Source organism: Mustela lutreola, chromosome 4, assembly GCF_030435805.1.
Source record: "Mustela lutreola isolate mMusLut2 chromosome 4, mMusLut2.pri, whole genome shotgun sequence".
Classification (NCBI taxonomy): domain Eukaryota; kingdom Metazoa; phylum Chordata; class Mammalia; order Carnivora; family Mustelidae; genus Mustela; species Mustela lutreola.
Window position 1 is genome coordinate 13,180,559 of NC_081293.1, and position 17,794 is coordinate 13,198,352.

General features: G+C 47.1%; 1 long non-coding RNA gene across 1 annotated transcript; it reads right to left on the minus strand.

The window, feature by feature from the left end:
• Positions 1 to 1,117: 1,117 nt before the first annotated feature.
• LOC131830645 (uncharacterized) lies at positions 1,118 to 3,589 on the minus strand. Its single transcript, XR_009353257.1, has 2 exons — positions 3,501 to 3,589; positions 1,118 to 1,463 (listed from the first exon to the last, which is right to left on the minus strand). It is a non-coding gene; the product is annotated as an uncharacterized LOC131830645 (long non-coding RNA).
• Between the last annotated feature and the right edge of the window lie 14,205 nt (positions 3,590 to 17,794).

Sequence of the window (17,794 nt, forward strand, 5' to 3'; positions counted from 1 at the left end):
CAAGCTGGTCCTGGTCCATCAGCCCCAAGTCAGAGCTGCTGGTGCTAGGCCAAGATTACAAAGGACAGGCCTTTTTGGGCCCAGGGAGGCTCCAGGGCACAGCCCAGAGCACAGAGGGTTTATCACACCTGGCCCAGAGGAAGTTCCCCCTTCACAGGCCAAGCACTTCCGGTCAGGGAGGGGGGGGCCGTCCTCATGTCACAGCTGCAAGCACTCAGGAAGCATGGGGAGTACCTTGGCTGCTTCTTTTGCTCCCAGGAGCTGTGGGGGCCCAAGAGCAGTAGCACAAAATCAACAGGAGTGGGTTGTCAGGGCTGTGCCCCTGCTCTTGAACTCTCTCCCCACCCTCTCCCTTTAATGAAAGGCAAGTCTTCTGATTAATTTCTGGTTTCCTGTCATTGTTCCTGACTTGTCATCCATCTCAAGGTGTGCCAGGATGCTTTACATTTCCTTGGAATAGCTTGCCTAGGCCTGCTGACTTGGCAATCCTATTAGCAGGATTTTTTTTTTTTTTCATTGTGTTTGTGAAATGAAATAAAATAAAAGGCGCTGTCTCCAGAGAATTCTTCCTGCCCCATTTCTCTGCACGTCATCAAGTTCTGGGGAGATCATGAGGTCTTCGGGGGGAGGGGAGGTGACCGTGCTTCTCTACTTTGGTGTCCAGGAGGCCTGGGAGGAGGCATTGCTGGTCTAGCCAGATGCAGGCGGATCCAAGTCCTGCCGGCCTTTGCCGTGCCCAGAATCGTGGGGAGGGGCGTGGAAGCGATCCTTGAGGCGACACCACGTCCAGAAGTCATGCCACTGAAATGCTGAGAGGCTGGCAGGGGCTCCAAGGTAGGAAGGTGGGCTCCTAGTTCTCAAACAAATATTTCAAGCTCCGTCTGAGGCTCACTCTCCTCATTTGCCAAAGTGGACAGAACAATTCCTGCCTCATAAGGCAGCCAGGGGGGATTAAATGAAATCTCAAACGTATAATGCTTTGGCACAAAGCCCAGTGCAGAGATGGCATCAAACAACTATTCTGGTCGTTCCTTTTTTGGCATGACATATTCCAGAGTGCTGTATATTAGAACATGGCTCCTGGTGGCTCGGGGAGAGCCAGGGGCCTTTTCTGGGGGGGGGGGGAGGGGGCAAGTGGATATTAAAGGTTTGGGAAAGGCTCCAAGAGCCTGAAGCACACATAGGATTAATGAGTGGAGTGGGCAGTAAGCTGCTGAACCTGCTCCCAGGATGTGCTCTATGGCAGAGAAGCGAGAGGGAGAGGTTTTCCAGGACCAATAGGTGGGGAGAATTCGAGAACACTTCTCTCGGTCACAGAACTCAGCCTTGCACTCGCCACACTCCATGTGAAGAGTCTTGTGCTAGAGTGTACAGTAAGTCTGTTCTTAGCTGGTGTTCTTTGTGGCTGTCTTCTCCGCCGTGGTGAGCATGGGCTGTGTGCAAGACAAAGGGCTCCTTGATTCCTGTTTGAGAGAGAGACAGAGAAAGAGAAAGGAGAGTGAGTTCTCCGGTGAAATGTTTGGAACAGTTTAAAGCAATTTTCACAGGAAAGAAAATACTCCTACAAACTCCTGCTTGGGTGGAAATCTCGGTCCAATCCTGCAACAGAATATTACATAGTCAGTAAAAAGGCTTTGCATTTGAAAAGGTTGTAAAAAGAGCAGAGTACACAGATGCACATACTGTGTGAGCGAAGCTATGTTAAAATCCATTTTTAAATTTGGAAAATGAAAATACACCTTACCTTTAGGCAATGGCTGATGAAAGCTTTTCTCGTCTTCTTCCTACTTCTCTGTGTTTTTCTAATTTTTCAAACAGCATGTATCTTTATAATAATGATGACGACAAGGGGAAGTAGGAGGAGGAGGAGATACAGAACTTTTAAAGACCTCTCAAGCCTCCATGTATTGTGAGGTCCCATTTAATATCGCACTTTCACTCCCCTGGGACACCAGGAAGTCACTGGGGAGTGTGGGGAGAGAGAAAACAGCACCGGGTGACAGGGGTATGAGCATCAGACATGAATCTACAACTGCAGGGACCCAGTTCCGAGGGCGCCGACCATGTAGGTAATTACACATCCTCGTGGTGACTGCCTTAGCACGTCCAGTGCCAGAAATAGAGAAGATCCATGAGGCCAGTGGCTTTCCAAAGGCAATCTCGTACAGAAGTTGGTATGCAAAACAAGTTACAAAGAAGCCAGGCAACTTCTTGTGAGAGAGTGATGAGGCGGCTTCACCCATCCCCCTCCGTCCCCCACATCCCCACCCTCAGTCCTTGTTTTGATCTCTGTGCCTAGAAAAGAAACACCGCTAGAAAACCTCATGTTCAACTGGCCCGTAATGTGGAGAACAGAGGAGGTGATGGTGGGGGAAGAGGGGGTTCTATTTCTAAGCAATTATTAAATACATTTTTTTAAAGATTTTTGTCCATTTATTTGACAGACAGAGATCACAAGTAGGCAGAGGCAGAGAAAGAGGAGGAAGCAGGCGCCCTGCTGAGCAGAGAGCCCCATACGGGGCTCGATCCCAGGACCCTGAGATCATGACCTGAGCCGAAGGCAGAGGCTTTAACCCCCTGAGCCACCTGGCACCCCAGTAAATACATTTTGCTGAAAGTTCATATCCCTTTGAATAGCTCCATCCAGCTCTGTTTTAGAAACAAACAATAAGGCTGTTTTTACCAATAGGTCCTTTGAGAAGGGTATAGAGTTCGATCTAGGAAAACATTTAAGTCTTTGACATATCTAGTGGCTATGCAGACCCCGCAGTTTATGAGATCGAATAGAAGCGTGATTACTAGCAGCTGATTCGGGCTTACAGTAAGTTGTAAGTTGTCTGCTCCTGGGGAGTTCTGTGCTTGGTTTTGGGGCCGGTGCGCAGAAATACTCTGATTTGTTTCTGCCTAGTTGTCTGCTGGAAGAACAGATTGTCACGAGTTCTAGTTGTTTTTTGACCCACGTGAGTCTGTGCGTTTCGAGTACTTGTTTGCAAATGTGATCTAAAATATTAGAGGCGTGGGTCTTTTCTGTGTTCTGATCATTTAACCTGACATAGTATCTTGGTGATGTCTAGGTCCCGGTGAATGAGGAGCTCTCAGCGGCTTTCAAACACATCTGCCTCTCAGTCTGTGTAGCCACTGGAGGCCTGAGCGGTCCCTTTCCTCTGTCTCCAAAGAGGGGAAACCAGAAGCTGCAGGTAGCATTTGTGAAACATGCTGGTGTGAGTGAGTGTGTATGCGGGCAGGTGTGCTCAAAGGGTCTCTGGGACTGCGTTTCTGGACAGCCATGTGCTGGGGGGGGGGGGGGGGAGGAGCCAAAGAAAGGGTCTGCAGAGGTGCCAAACTTTCCTGTTCCCAAAGGCAGCAAGCACCTCCACTGGGACCGACAGCCCAGACGGTAAGGACAGGCTCTGGAGGAAGACTGCCCCCCCACCCCCACCCAGCTACTTGCTGGGTGACCTTGGGCTAGACCTCCCGCCTTCTTGAAGCTGAATGCTCACCTGGAAAATGGCGATAATCACAGCAGCTTGTTAGGAAGACTTTTTACATAATCTCATTGGCTTTGTGATTATGTAAGAAAATGTTTTCAGAATTACTTACAAATTATATAGAGATGAAATAACATGAGATCTGGGGTTTGCTTTAAAATAATTCAGCAAAAACAAAGTGGAGGGTGAGTCCATGTGCATCGGTTTCCAGAACAGGCGAAACTCGTCTAGGGTGATAAAAATAAGATTGAGAATTGAAATGAAAATGAAATGAATAAAAAGAAATGAAAAATAACAAGTGGAAAAGAGCAGCAGAGAACTTTCTGGAGTACTGAAAATATGCTGTAACTTGATTTGAGTGATGATTACATGGGCGTAATATTTGGCAAAACACATCGGCCAACAAATGGTTCAGAAAAAGTGTGTGTGTGTGTGTGTGTGTGTGTATGTTGTATAATAAAGCAAATGTGGTAATTTGTTGCCATTTGGGGATCTCTTTGAAGAGAATGTGGATATTCTTCCTATTTTTCTTTTGCAACTTTCTGTATGAAATTATTTTACAACATATTTAGAAACTCATCAAACTTCACATGTAAGATCTGTGCATTTACTGTATATACATTATACACCAAATAAGAGTTAAAAATCATATGTAAAAAAATCTTGATAAATGTCAAATCTGAGTAAGGTGTATAGAGGTTGGTTATATTATTCTTTGTACTTTTTGTGTCTATTGGCTATTTTTATAAAGCAAAAAGAAAAAAATTAAACATTAAAAATGACCCAAACAGCCGTCAAGTTCCCGGCCCTGGGCGCAGCACCGGTGGCGTCCCGCTCTGAGAATGGCCCATGAGAGCCACCCTGCACCGTCCCTCTTGGGTGATCTGGAAACATGCAGACGTTGTATGCTGACGCGGGCATTGTCTGTGACCGTGCTTGACGAGATACGCCCTGCAAACTGGTTTTCTCCGTCCCTCGTCCCTCTGCTAAATCAAGGTAAAGCACAGAGCCAGAAGGTACTGGAGATTCTTATCTTCTCCCAGCTCCCGCTCACGGTGAACGCCTTTGCCTGGCTGTCTTCCTCCCTCAGAGGCATGTAAATACCTTGTTAGACAAGCAGGAACCACTCTGGTTCTCATTTCATTTTTGCAAGGTAAACACTTGCCGTGGCCAAGACAAATGGAAAAAGTGAGGGCCGCTGACCTTTGTGAACCAGACGCATCTCTTAAGAAAGCCTCCGTTTTTATGAGGGTGGCAGTTGCCTGCTCCCAAGGGCTCCAAGGGAAGACGGACCCAGGAGACTCGGGTACCGTTCCCAGCTGTATCACTGGTGATCTATGTGACCTTGGGTAAGTCACCTCCTTCTTCACTGGCTTCTTTCCTCCCTCTGCAAATGAGGGTTTGAAGTTAAGGAGCTCGTGGATACGTGCCAGCTTTGCAATTCTTTAAAATAAACATCGAGCCTCCGGGTCAGGGAACAAGCCTTCTGTGCTTCCAGGGCCCAGGTAGGAGACAAGTAAGGATGCAGATAGGACAGAGACTACAGGAAAGATACTGGATGTGACCAAATCTCCCCAAGTTTTCAGAGACCCTGAGAATCTAGATTTTTCTGTCCTATCTCCTGATTTTTAAATAATAGTAATGAATTCAAATTTTGCTTTTATAAATTCCATGTAAGCCTAACAAAAATATTTGAGGTTTTTTATTTTTTTGTTTGTTCTTTTTTAAGATTTTATTTATTTATTTGACAGAGAGACAGCAAGAGAGGGAACACAACCAGGGGGAGTGGGAGAGGGAGAAGGAGGCTTCCCACAGAGCAGAAAGCCCAATGAAGGGCTCGATCCCAGGACCCTGGGATCGTGACTTGAGCTGAAGGCAGATACCCAATGACTGAGCCACCCAGGTGTCCCTAACAAAAATATTTGTGAACAGAATTAAGTCCCTGGGCTGGCAGAATGGGCCTTTGGTGTGGCGTCATAGCTTCTTGGTGGGGGCAGGGGAATGGGGCTGGATCTCTGGCTCCAATCTTTCCAACATTAGGGTCATGGCTGCCTAAGTCTCAGAGCTCATCTCCTCAAGACTGAAGGTAAATGTTAATGACACATATTTCCTGCACTTTTTACCAGTACCTTTTTACAGTAAAATATTCGTTTTACATCTACCAGTGGTCATACACATGCACATCCACACACTAAACTGAAACAAAACATTCACAAAATAAAACTTGCCCCTCCTACAAGCAGAGCCCTCGGATATTTTCTATTCCATTTTTGAAAATTTTGATGACAGCCCGTTAAACTGACTTCATGGGTCTTGTTGGGAAAACATTAAGGTCCACATTTACTAAATCTCATTTAATTCTCCTCCTTACCTTATGAGATAGGAATTATTATTATGCCCATTTTTCAGAACAGAAAAACGAATCCGAATTTCACATACCAGATCTGATCTTCTTTCTTCTATTCTTTCAATCCAGAAAGGCAAGAATGAGATGGATTAGAGGACTCCAAAGGGCATGGTCAGAAAGGAAAAGTTCAGAGGCAAAGCAATCCAGGAGCACCTTGGGGAGATAGATAAGTAAAGCAGAAGTAAGCATGGTGGGGCATGCAATTTAGAGGCTCTGTTCTGTCTCCCTATGGAACCCACAGGAAACTCTGTGTGGCTCCTTGTGCCATGGATAAGTGGTTTCTTCCAGGAGGGGCCAAGATCATCACCTGGAGGCTCCTGCAGACTCAAAGGGGGTGACAAGGTCGCTAATGCCTAGGTCACTTTTATGAACTTGAACTTCCAGCTTCAGACTTGTAGGGGTAGGTGGTTGGTTGGTGGTTGCAGTGGGAGAGAGAATGGGTAGCATTCAAACCCGGACCATGTGACCATCAAGGCTGGTCTGGGAAACCTCACCACTCAACTCTACTACTTCCCAGTCCATTACGAATAAACTGACAGAAGTTCCATGTGTTCTCCGGGGGCATGGTCAGAGAGGACAAGAGACTCATGGGATGTCAACGGGGAAGATTAGGGGTTTTTTCTTAATTTATTTCCTAGAGACAGAGCATGTGCGTTAGTGAGGGGAGCAGCAGGGGGAGAGGGAGAAGCAGACTCCCCACTGAGCATGGAGCCCAACTCAGGCCTCCCTCCCAAGACCCCGAGATCGTGACCTGAACTGCACTCAAACAGTGAACTAACTGAGTCACCCAGGCGCCCCAGAGATTTGGTTTCTTAAGACTGATGAACTTGACTCCCTGCTTGACCAGTCAGCGGAGCCTAATGCTACTTTCTCTGTTCAACACAGCAATCTGGGTGGGAGCAGGCGACCCAGCAACACCCTGGCCGACCTGGCCCAGCCCAGCACACTCTGCACCGCCTGGTTGGCCTTCGCTGGCAGCACATCTGGGCTACTGAATCTAGGACAGCTGAGTCTATCCCCAGCAGCTGTTTGTCTATTTCCTTCGTGTCTGGTACTTCCAGATGCCTCGAGAGAGGTGAGTGGCTTATAGATAAAGTCCAGACACAATGATTCTTGACATTGTTGGGTGTTAGGTGGCTTTCTGTCTTCTCCAAGGTGTATGGTACAAGCACCATTGCTAGGTCGTATTTAAAGCCGGAGAATCTCAGATTAGCATCTCCAAAGTCAATTAGGAAGGCAATTTCTTCCCTTGATTTGTATTTGTATATTATTAATGAACTACAAGGCCTCCTCATGCAGTAAATTAGCCTACGTAACTGGGGAGCGGAGTACAAATATTTTTCCCCCTTAATGGCCCCAAACATTTATCTCACAAGCAGAAAACTATATACAAGCCCAGGGAGGGCTCCCCGTTCCGGCAGCTGAGGAAGCACACAGAAGCAGCTCTGATAAATATTGATGCTTGTTTATCCAAATGTCACAGACCATCCTGGCAAGCTGCCACCCTCTGCCACCCTTGTCTGCCATAACTGACAGCACTTATTATGCAAGGAGGAGATACAGGAACCCAACGGCCTTTGCTGAACAATGTACAACTTTTGTTTCCGAACACATGCACAAACGCACGCACACACGCATGCGGGCACGCACGCATACCCGTAGAGAAACCAGCTGTCCTGACCTACAGGTGTTAGGAAGGGGACTCGAAAGCCTATGTCCTATCTTTCATCGAAGGGCAGACGTGTACACTCCTGTGTACAGAGAGAAGGGCCACCGGACATCTGGGCCTCCCTGTAGTAAATCGTTCAAGGGCGTGTGAACGCTACCCCCAAGGGCTACTTTGTCACAAAATCAGTGCCAGTAAGAAAGGAGCTGTGCTACCTGTGAGTCCCAGAGCATTAGCATGGAAATGTTTATAATCACCGAGCTGCTAAGTCACCGTTGAGTTCCTGAGCACCTACCAAGTCCAAGGCAGTGCGAACAATACCCGTCATTGAGTCCCACTCATCTATTTCATTTTTTAAAGGTATTTATTTATTTATTTATTTTCCTCCTGTGCATGAATGGTGGGGGATGGGAGGGGGAGAGCAGAGGGTGAGGAGCAGAGGCAGAGGGAGAGGGAAAGGGAGAAAGAAAGGGAGAGAATCTGGGGTGTGTGGGTGGCTCAGTTGTTCAACCGTCTGCCTTCGGCTCAGGTCATGATCCCAGGGAGATCGAGTCCCCCATCGGGCTCCTTCCTCGGCGAGGAGCCTGCTTCTCCCTCTTCCTGCCGCTCCCTCTGCTTGTGCTCTGTCTCTCTCTCTGTCTGTCTCAAATAAAAAATAAAATCTTAAAAAGAAGAAAAAAAGGAAGGAAGAAAGAAAGGGAGAGAATCCCAAGCAGACTCTGTGCTGAGCAGGATCCCAAACACTGAGATCAGGACCTGAGCCAGAACCAAGAGCTGAATCCTTAACCGACTGAGCCAACCGGGCACCCGCCTCCCCCAATCTATTTCTAAGCAACATGGTTCAGCTTTAGAATGTTTGAGGACTAAAGTGTAGTCGAAAATTAATAAGGGCCATGTATTCATTCCTTTAATAAATATTGATCGAATGCTTTGCACGTGAATGCCGGGTGCTAGGCACACAACAAACACGGGGAGAGACCCTGTCCCTTGAGAAGCACAGCATCCAGGGGTCGGACAGACAGAGAGCGAGGGGGAGAGAGGCACTCTAAAGCTGCCGTGAGAGAGAGAAGCATCCAGGCTCCCAGGACTTGCAAGAAGGAGTGGCCCATGATGAGTGGTCAAGAGAGGATCCTGGGGAGAAGCCACGGGCTCCCTACTCACGTCCTCTGCTTTTCCCAACATGATTGCTGCTCCGGGGGTGAGAAACTCACTCCTCCAGGGGGCCCGTTCTGGAGGACTGGCGGACGCCCAATGGGAGAATCCCAGGTAGGCGTCTCCCCACACCCCCGATTCCCTCTTCTCCCTCTAGAGACGAGATGAAAGAAAACGAATTGGTTCCTGCTTTCAGCATTTTCTTTCTTATAGAATCTCCTGTTTCTTGTCTGTCTGGGCTCCTTTACCCTGCAAGCTCCTTGATACACTCTAGATGATGCGGACACCGAGACCTCTGGGGGCCCTCAAGGGGGCCAGGGAGGCCGGAGTCTCTGACCACACTCTGGGGAGACCTGCACGGGGTCAGAGACGTGGTGGGAACCTCATGCAGCCTCTGGCCCCCGCCAACAGCAAAGAACTAGAGCATCACTGCCTGATGTCGCCATCCACATGAGTCCGTGGGTCCGCGTGTGTATGCAGATCTCTCATTTACAGTTGACGGGTTTCTAGCTAGATGGCATAATAAGTATCTGCACGCAGGGTTCTCTTCGCCTGGAAGATCGCCCGCCTCCCCACCCCCATCAGCTTCCCCTGGTTAACCACCCACTCACCCTTCAGATCTCTGGAAATGTGCCTCCCCTGGAGAAGCCTTTCCCTGACCCCTCAGGCTAACTGCCTGAGTTATTCACTGTCACGGGCCAGGTCCTTTTCCTCCATGACCTTGGCATAGTCTGCAATGGCTCTGGCTTGATGTCCAACCCCTAGGATGCACTCAACTAATTCCCTCTGGGTCGTGAATGAAGGTCAAGGAATGGGAATCTCCGCAGACCCCATTTCTCCAGACTCCACACTCCTGCCTGGCTTGGACTTCTGTTTGGTCTGAAGCTTTGCTGTGGGGATCAAAAGCCTTGTGAGCAAAGTCCTTCAACCTCCAAATCCCTCCTGTGCCACTTGGCCCAAAGGAGCCTTTCCAAGACAACATGAGAAAAATAATAAACAGGAATTTTAAAAAATTGAGATTTGAGTCCAAAACAAGCCAAATAGTTTACTAATAGTAGCACACATTTGTTGTTTCAGGAGAAGACTACAATAGATAAAAATCAATAATGCTTTTGTTCCAGAAGATTAACCTCATGTTTCAAGCAGGAAGAGAATCTAATGGACAGCTTTTCTCCCGCTCCCTTCCCCCCGCCCCAATAATATGATGTGGTTACGCCAGAGAAAGGGGTTTGAGGAGACAGAAGGTTGAAGGCTCAGAACATTGTCTAAATGCAGAAAGGAAGATCTGGAAAGAAGGTCAGAATCTCTCTGACCTATCAAGTTGGTGGATAGATGGAAGTTGTCTGTCCTTCACACTGTCTTTGGCATTCAAATAAAAACCTCCCAGGGTATTGGCCAGCAGCCCCCTTACCCTCAAATGAGGGCCCCTGAAACACAGGATCTCACCCCTGGGCAAGAGTTGATTTGGACCCGGGCTGAGAGATTCTGTCCCCGCCATTTAGAATCAAGCCACGGAGACACATGTTGGTGCATCAGATGCTTCAAATGTGCTCCGAGGACAGGTCAGGTTGACGGGGATGGTTTTGGCCACATGCACGGAGAACCAGAGAGAGCCAGCCTGCAGGCTGAGAGAGAAGATGACAGGAGTGGAGAGAGAGTCCCTCTACTCCCGCCTTTCTGCATCCTGGTCCTCCATCCTCATGAGGCCAGCCTGAACTTCCTGTCCTCGGAACCCACAATAGCCCCCATGTCCTCCTGACAGGTGCCCTCTCTCCACCATTCCTGTTGCCAAAGTTAGCCCGAGTGTATTTCTGTCCTCCATGTGTCCGTTTCCTGTGGCTGCCATCACACATTACCACAAGCCTGGGAGCCAGAAGTTTGGAAAGGTGTCAGCAGAGCCACACTCCCTCCAAGCCTCGAAGGGAGAATCTTTGCTTCCTTCAGCTTCTGGTGGCTCCTGACATTCTGTGCCTTGTGGCTGTGTCCCTTCAACCTCTGCTTCCACCTTTCCAGGGCCTTCTTCCCTTCTCCCTGCATCTTCTCCCCTAGGGACAATTGTCATTGGATTTGGGGCACACTTGTTTAATCCAGGATGACTTCATCCCAAGATCCTTAACTTAATTGCACCTGCAAAATCCCTTTTTCTAAATGTGGTCACGCTTTTGGCACTGGGGATTACGACTTGGACATATCTTTGTGTGGGGGGGTCACCACTCACCTCACCCTACCTTGTAACGTGCTAACGTACTAGGTATTCCTGATGAGCTGTGCAAAGTGTGGGTGACCAGCGGATACACAGCACACAACACAGACTCTTCGTAAAGCCTCAAGGATACATACGCAAATAAAAAGCAAGTTCCCTTTTTTGTGTGTGAAAAGTGTTTCATGACATTTTGGTTTTGAAAATCTGGAGTTGGAGTTAAGCCTTAGTCCATCAAGTCTGAAGTGACTGTCTTCTTTAGCCTCTTTTTGGACCTTTATTAATGATAATATAATTACACGGTTACTGTCGTGAATCGAGCACATGTTATGTACCAGGCTCTGTACTTGGCTCTTCATGAGGAATCACACTGAATCCTCACCGTGGTGTTCTGAGGGCAGAATTGTTACTCCCAGAACTCATACCCAAGTTGGTCTGGGATCAAGTTGACGTTTTTCCCTATTAAGGTGACACTTTGGGCAGCCCGGCCCATTTGAGGGCTGTGGATATCAGAAGGATGAGGACAGACCTAGACTGTGCCAAGCGGTGTTTGCTGCTTCCTATTTGTCGTCTCATTTGATCTTTGTAGCTCCTCTGTGAGACAGAGGGTACAGAAATGAGATGAAGGCTTCTCGTGCTTAGCCGGGGTCTCCGGCAAACATAACCTGCTGAGTCAGTGGGACAACATATTCTTGCAGGTTAGGGCCAAGGGGCATGAGCCTCTACAGATCTGTTCAGAATAATTTCCAGAAATAAGACACAGGTAGCACCAGAGGAGCAGGTATAAACATAAGGTCAGAAAGTACCTCCTGAATTAGAATCTGTTTTTAATCCCCCAAAGATTTTATTCATCCATTTGAAAGAGAGAGGGAGAGAGAGAGACTGAGCATGAGCAGGGAGAGGGAGAAACACACTCCCCACTGAGCAGGGAGCCTGACCCGGGGCTCGATCCCAGGATCCTGGGACCATGACCTGAGCTGAAGGCAGACACTTAACCGGCTGAGGTGTCCAGGCGCCCCTAGAATCTCTTCTTGCTTGCAAAGTCACTAATATCACTTCCTCAGCTATTGGTCTGGCTGGGAAGTGCCAAGAGGAGGCTTCTCTTGGCACATGTTTCGTCTTCCCAATTTTCCGCCCCAATCCCAGGAAAGGATTTCCTTTCCAAAGCGTCACCCCAGACTCAGAGTTTCTGTCCTCCTTACTCCTCCTCTCCCGCTCCGAGCTGAGGACACGCAGCTCAGCTAAAGCTCACCACCAACCTTCCCCCAATTATTCCTCTTCCTTCAGCTCCAACCCCACGGTAACTCAAGGTGGCCATCAGGATGCCGTCCTCAGCTCCCCTCTGCCCAGGGCCATGAGCCGTCAAGTCCTGCCCTCCTTTCTACACCCTCCGTGGCTTCCTTTCTCCTCGAATCATCACTGCCCTGGATCAGGGCTCCAGCATGTCTTTCCTAGGCTCGGTCAGGTCTCCCTCACCTCGATCAGCTCCTGATTGGGTCCTGCTTTTCTTTTGCTTTCTGCTCTGTGGCGGTCCCCCCATTAACCTACAGCAGCGGTTTCCAAAATGTGTCTGGAGGGACGCCAGTTTAATGAGTCTTGATGAGGTTTTAATGAGCCCAATAAATGAAATTCTGCCTGAGTTTTGAACACTTTGAGAGATACAGGGCTTCAACAGATGGAAATGAAAATATCACCTTTGGGGTGCCCTGGGTGACTGTCTTTAAGCATCTGCCTTCAGATCATGACCTGACCCAGTGTCCTGGGATCAAGCCCCACATCAGGCTGTCTGCTCAGCGGGTGGCCTGCTTCTGCCTCTCCCACTCCCCCTGCCTGTGTTCCCCCTCTCACTGTGTCTCTATCAAATATATAAATAAAACCTTTAAAAAAAATAAAATATCTCCTTTATTACTGTAAAACTACATGGAAGGATATGGCTTAGCTTCTGCCAAACAGCAGGAATCGGACCACAGATGCTCTGAGCAGCACAAACATCCCTCCTTCTTGAAAAGTGATTGTTCTTTGAGAAGAGCATGCCCGTGTCGGGATAAAGGAGCATGAATTCATGTGCAGACCCAGAATCAGACTCTTGTAAAGTTGGTCAGGCAGCGTCTCCCAAAGTGTGTTCCACAGAACACAAACCCGGAAAAGAGAGGGTCTGGAAAGAAAGCGTTCCCTGATCCACTGGCGCGAGGGAAGTCCGCACCCCACGTTCTCCACTGAGAATTCCAGCGCATATGAGCGTATTGGAGGTTTCCAGATCTGCGGGAGGAAAATCAGACTGATTTCCTGAAGTTATTTGACAAAAAAAAAAACCCTTTGGAAGTGGTCGCTCTCTTTATATTTCCAGGTGAAGGAAACTCCGTCAGAGCAAGGCTGCTGGCCTCTCTCTGCCCCCTTGGGAGGAGGAGGAGGAGCACTGACTGGCTGCAGAGGGGAGTCGGAGGGGGTGCGACTAGGGCCCTTCCCGCCTCTCTTCAAGCAGCCTTCTCCTAAGTGAAACGTTTTGTTCATTTTTGTTGCCTCTAACAGATTGTGGCTCTAAAGTCGCTTCCGAAACTTTGTGGTTTTGACAGGCGAATGAGCACTCAGGAGCGCTTTCGTTAAAAAGTTTATGACTGAAGCGGAGGGCATGAGAATTCTCGATTTCACAACCAGAGCGCAGTTCGTTCAAGCTTTACTATGACCGCTGAGCTCTGAAATAAAGGGGGGCTGTGCGCGGCCTTTGGGAGTGGCCTTGTGGTTAAAAGGAATAGGAAATCCTTTGAAGGGTCCTTTGTGAAGTAAAGACCTGTGAAACAGTTTCAGAGTCGAAGATCCCTAACCTTCACTTTACTTTGGAATTATGTGTTGGTTTTGTTCATTAGGATACATGAAAAGAGAGTGAAGTGTGGGGGTGGGGAAGCGTTCTTGGTCACACTCAATTTGGCTTCTCTTCTTTAAGAAAGGGCTCCACCCCTGATCTCCAACCCCATAAATATTTGAGGTCACTGAGGAACGTGGAAGAAAAAAGGGCTGCCTAGCTAAGCAATTCTGTGGGAAGAACCATATACTCATCCGTCTAGAGTCTTAATTATTCTCACTCTGATGGGAACTATAGACTATAAAAATGCATGTGGTCTAAACTGGCCAGGACTGCTGTTCTCATCCAGCTTATAAATTGTCTCCAGGCCAGAGCTATTTTGGTCTGAGACAGGAAGTGAGACAGTGAGGGTAAAAACATTTGAAAGACATGAGCGTCTTCCACTAATTGATCCAAAGGTATCAGAGGGTGTAATGGGCCCAAGTGTGGTTTGAGGAAAGTAGCGTCAGTACAAATGAGAACAGAATTTCCTTGGGGGTTGAATGGGCATCTAGGTCCATTCCTACAGACTTCCAGGAAAAGAGTTTTGACCATCATTGGTTTATTTGATCAATGCGTTCAGGTCCTCAAATGGACTTCTTTTAAATACGTCTGTATAACCCTGACAAGGCTCTTAATACACCATTACTTGTCAATGAATCCAATAATGGTCAAAGCTCTTGTTTAGTTTGTACGAGAAAAGCATGCACACAGGTCTGCCTTTCAAAGCCAATGGTTGGAAGCTGGAGTGTGCCCTTCTACCCACACGAGTTCACATATACGAGATGTGTGTAAACCATTCATTCAACACACTTTGAATTCCTGTGTCTGGAATAATAAAAACAGCTAAGATAGAGTCTCTGCCTTCTAGAAGCACAGTCTAGTTGGAGTGACAGGTGTACCAGCTAATTAAAGGACCCTGTAGAGTGACAGTCAAGGACAGAAGTATGTACTGAATGCCTGGGGAGGGGATAGAGCATCTTCAAGAATGAAGGGCGAGTCTGGCAGGAAGGCAAGTGCGCTCCATTATGAGAGAACTGCTTATGCAAAGGCCCTGAGGTATAAAGTCTTAGTATTCAGTGTACTACTCATGGTTAGACATGAGGAGCATAGGAACAGAGAGGGAAGACATGTAAGACGAAGGTGAAGAAATGTAGGGAGAGCCCAGATCTTTCACTCAGTGATTCAGGTAATATTATGAGAACCTATTAGGTATCTGGTAGATACTGTTTGTTGCAGCAGTGAACAAGACAGAAGCAATTCCTGCCCTCATGGATGAAGTCTGCATTCTGCTGAAAGATAGAGAATAAATAAGTTGATAAACCATTTCGGAAAGTGATGAGGGCTATGAAGGAGACAATCAAGGAAATGAGACACAGTGACGGGGTCAAGGAGCAGCTTGGAAAGCAGGGTCTTGCAAGACCATATAGAGATGAGGGCTTTGGAGGACCTGAAGGATGCAGAGGCCAGAGATGAGTACTGAGGCCCCAAATCTGGTGGTCCCTATTATGGAGAGGACACAGAGAGAGGAAGAGGAGGCAGCAGAGAAAACCAAGAATAAAGATTTAAGATGTAAGTTGGGAAGCCAGAGCAATGAAATCCAAGGAGAAAAGGGAGTATGAAGAGAAGATAAGCCTCTACTACCCTTACCCACTTTTCATTTGGTATTTGGAAAAATAAATGGTTATCAGATTCCCAGGCTAAGATAATGGATTGACCCAAGGCATCTAATTTGCTTCCTCTTCAAACCTCATTGAAAACTGCTTTAAGAGATTTATTTTGTATTTTGTATTTTTTTATTTAGACCTAAACCCACAAGGACAGGTAGAGCAGGCTGGAAGACAACATAAAAATTCTGGAAAGCAGACAGATAACTTAAAAGGCAGAGAGAAGCCAAGTGCTAAGCTGGCAGTGGGGAAAGCTAAGAGCCAACACAACAGAATAGAATATAGGAAGAAAATTCAAAAAACTCAGCAAGTGGTGGCATCAATAATACCAGAAATGAGGGTGAAGGTGGGGAGATTAAAATGAGAAGGACTGGGGCACCTGGGTGGCTCCGTGAGTTAAATCTCTGTCTTTGGCTCAGGTCATGATCTCAGAGTCCTGGGATCGAGCCTCGCATCAAGCCCGCATCAAGCCTGCATGGAGCCCCGCATGGAGCTCTCTGCTCAGCAGGGACCCTGCGTCCCCCCATACCCTGCCTGCCTCTCTGCCTACTTGTGATCTCTCTCTGTCAAATAAATAAATAAATAAAATATATATTTTTTTAAAGTGAGGAGGACTGCTTGAAAGCTGTTTGAGAAATAGTTTCTTCTATCAGTCCACAATTCCGCTAACTGCCGCGCACCCCACCCCCCAGCCACCGGCAGAAGACTGGGGCTGTAAACCTTGAAGGAGTAGAACACAGCAGAGGGCAGGAATGCTGTAGTAAAAACATGGATCATTAATAAATGCATGCACACCAATTTACAAGATTCCTCCTGATTTCTGCATTCATTCAGTGCCCAGAACCCTGACATTCTGGTCTTTACCTTCAAGGGAAGAGAACCAAAGAGCATTCTCTGAAGAATCTGACTTTCCCCAGACAAAATGTCTAAAGAAGCAACATAAGCAGGGCACCTGGGTCGCTCAGTTGGTTGGATGTCTTATTCTTGGTTTCGGCTCAGGTCATGAATTCAAGATGGTGAGACTGAGCCCCATGTCGGGCTCTGCACTGGGCATAGAACCTGCTTAGGATTCTCTTTCTCTCTCTCCCTCTGTTCCTGTCCCCCAGCCATGCTTATGTGTGTGGTCTCTCTCTCTCAAAAAAAGAAAGAAATGGAAATAAAAAGAAAAAGAGACAATATAAGCAATTACCCTGAGAATGGCTGACTCAGACCAGCCTATAGCAAATCTCAAAATCCGCAAGGCTCCCAGCACACTCAACGATCCCATCAGCTTTTTTGCCCACCTCTCTTAAATGTGTGCAGATAGCCAAGGATTACCTGGCTGCTGAAAAAAGGCTTTAATATAAAAGTAGGGCCTTGGGGTGCCTCAGTGGCTTAGTTGGTTAAAGCCTCTGCCTTCGGCTCAGGTTAGGGTCTCAGGGTCCTGGGATCAAGCCCTGAGTCAGGCTCTCTGCTCAGCAGGGAGCCTGCTTCCTCCCCTCTCTCTCTCTCTCTGCCTGCCTCTCTGCCTACTTGTGATCTCTATCTGTCAAATAAATAAATAAAATCTTTAAAAAAAAATAAAAATCAATAAAAGTAGGGCCTAAAATGAATAGTAACAAAACAAACAAAAAAACTTGAGGGGAACTATGAAGAGAGAAGACAACTTCAAAAATGACCCTAACTCAGAGAGTAAGAAGATATCACAATCATGATATGAGAACTGGAGTCTATTAAAATGGGGGAGGAGAAGTATTCAAAGGACAGGAGGAAAAATCTCTGAGAAATTAAAAGCACCGAGTCAGAAATTAGAACCTTAGCGGAAAGTTTGGAAGATAAAATGGAGAAGCACTCTTGAGAAGATAAAATTGAGAGGAGAAAAGCAAAAAGAATTTATAAAGTTACAGGGAAAGGGGGAGAAAATTAGTCGAGCACACAAGGAGTTCCAATATCTGAGTAACAGGAGTTCCAGGAAGAGAAAACAAAGAAACTTAAGGGAAGGAAGCCGTCGTCTGAAGGACATGCTTTTGGTTGAAAGCCTAGGAGTATTGAGCACAAAGGATGAAAATAAACTCTTTCTGATCACATTAGTGTAACATTTCAGAACTCCAGGAGCAAAGAGAAGATCCTATAGGCTCCCAGGGGGGAAAAGCAGGTCACATGCAAATAAACAGTAAAAATAACCTATGATTTCCTATAAACAACACCATAATAGAATGGAGCAATATCTTCCAAATTGTGAAAGAAAATTATTTCTCTACCCCGTTAAAACATTAATCAAGTATGAGGACAAAATAGAGACATTTTCATATATGAAAGTTCTCAAAATTTTATCTCCCACACAGCGTCTTCGGAAGGTCCTAGAAATGTGCTTCATCAAAATGAGGGAGTAAAGA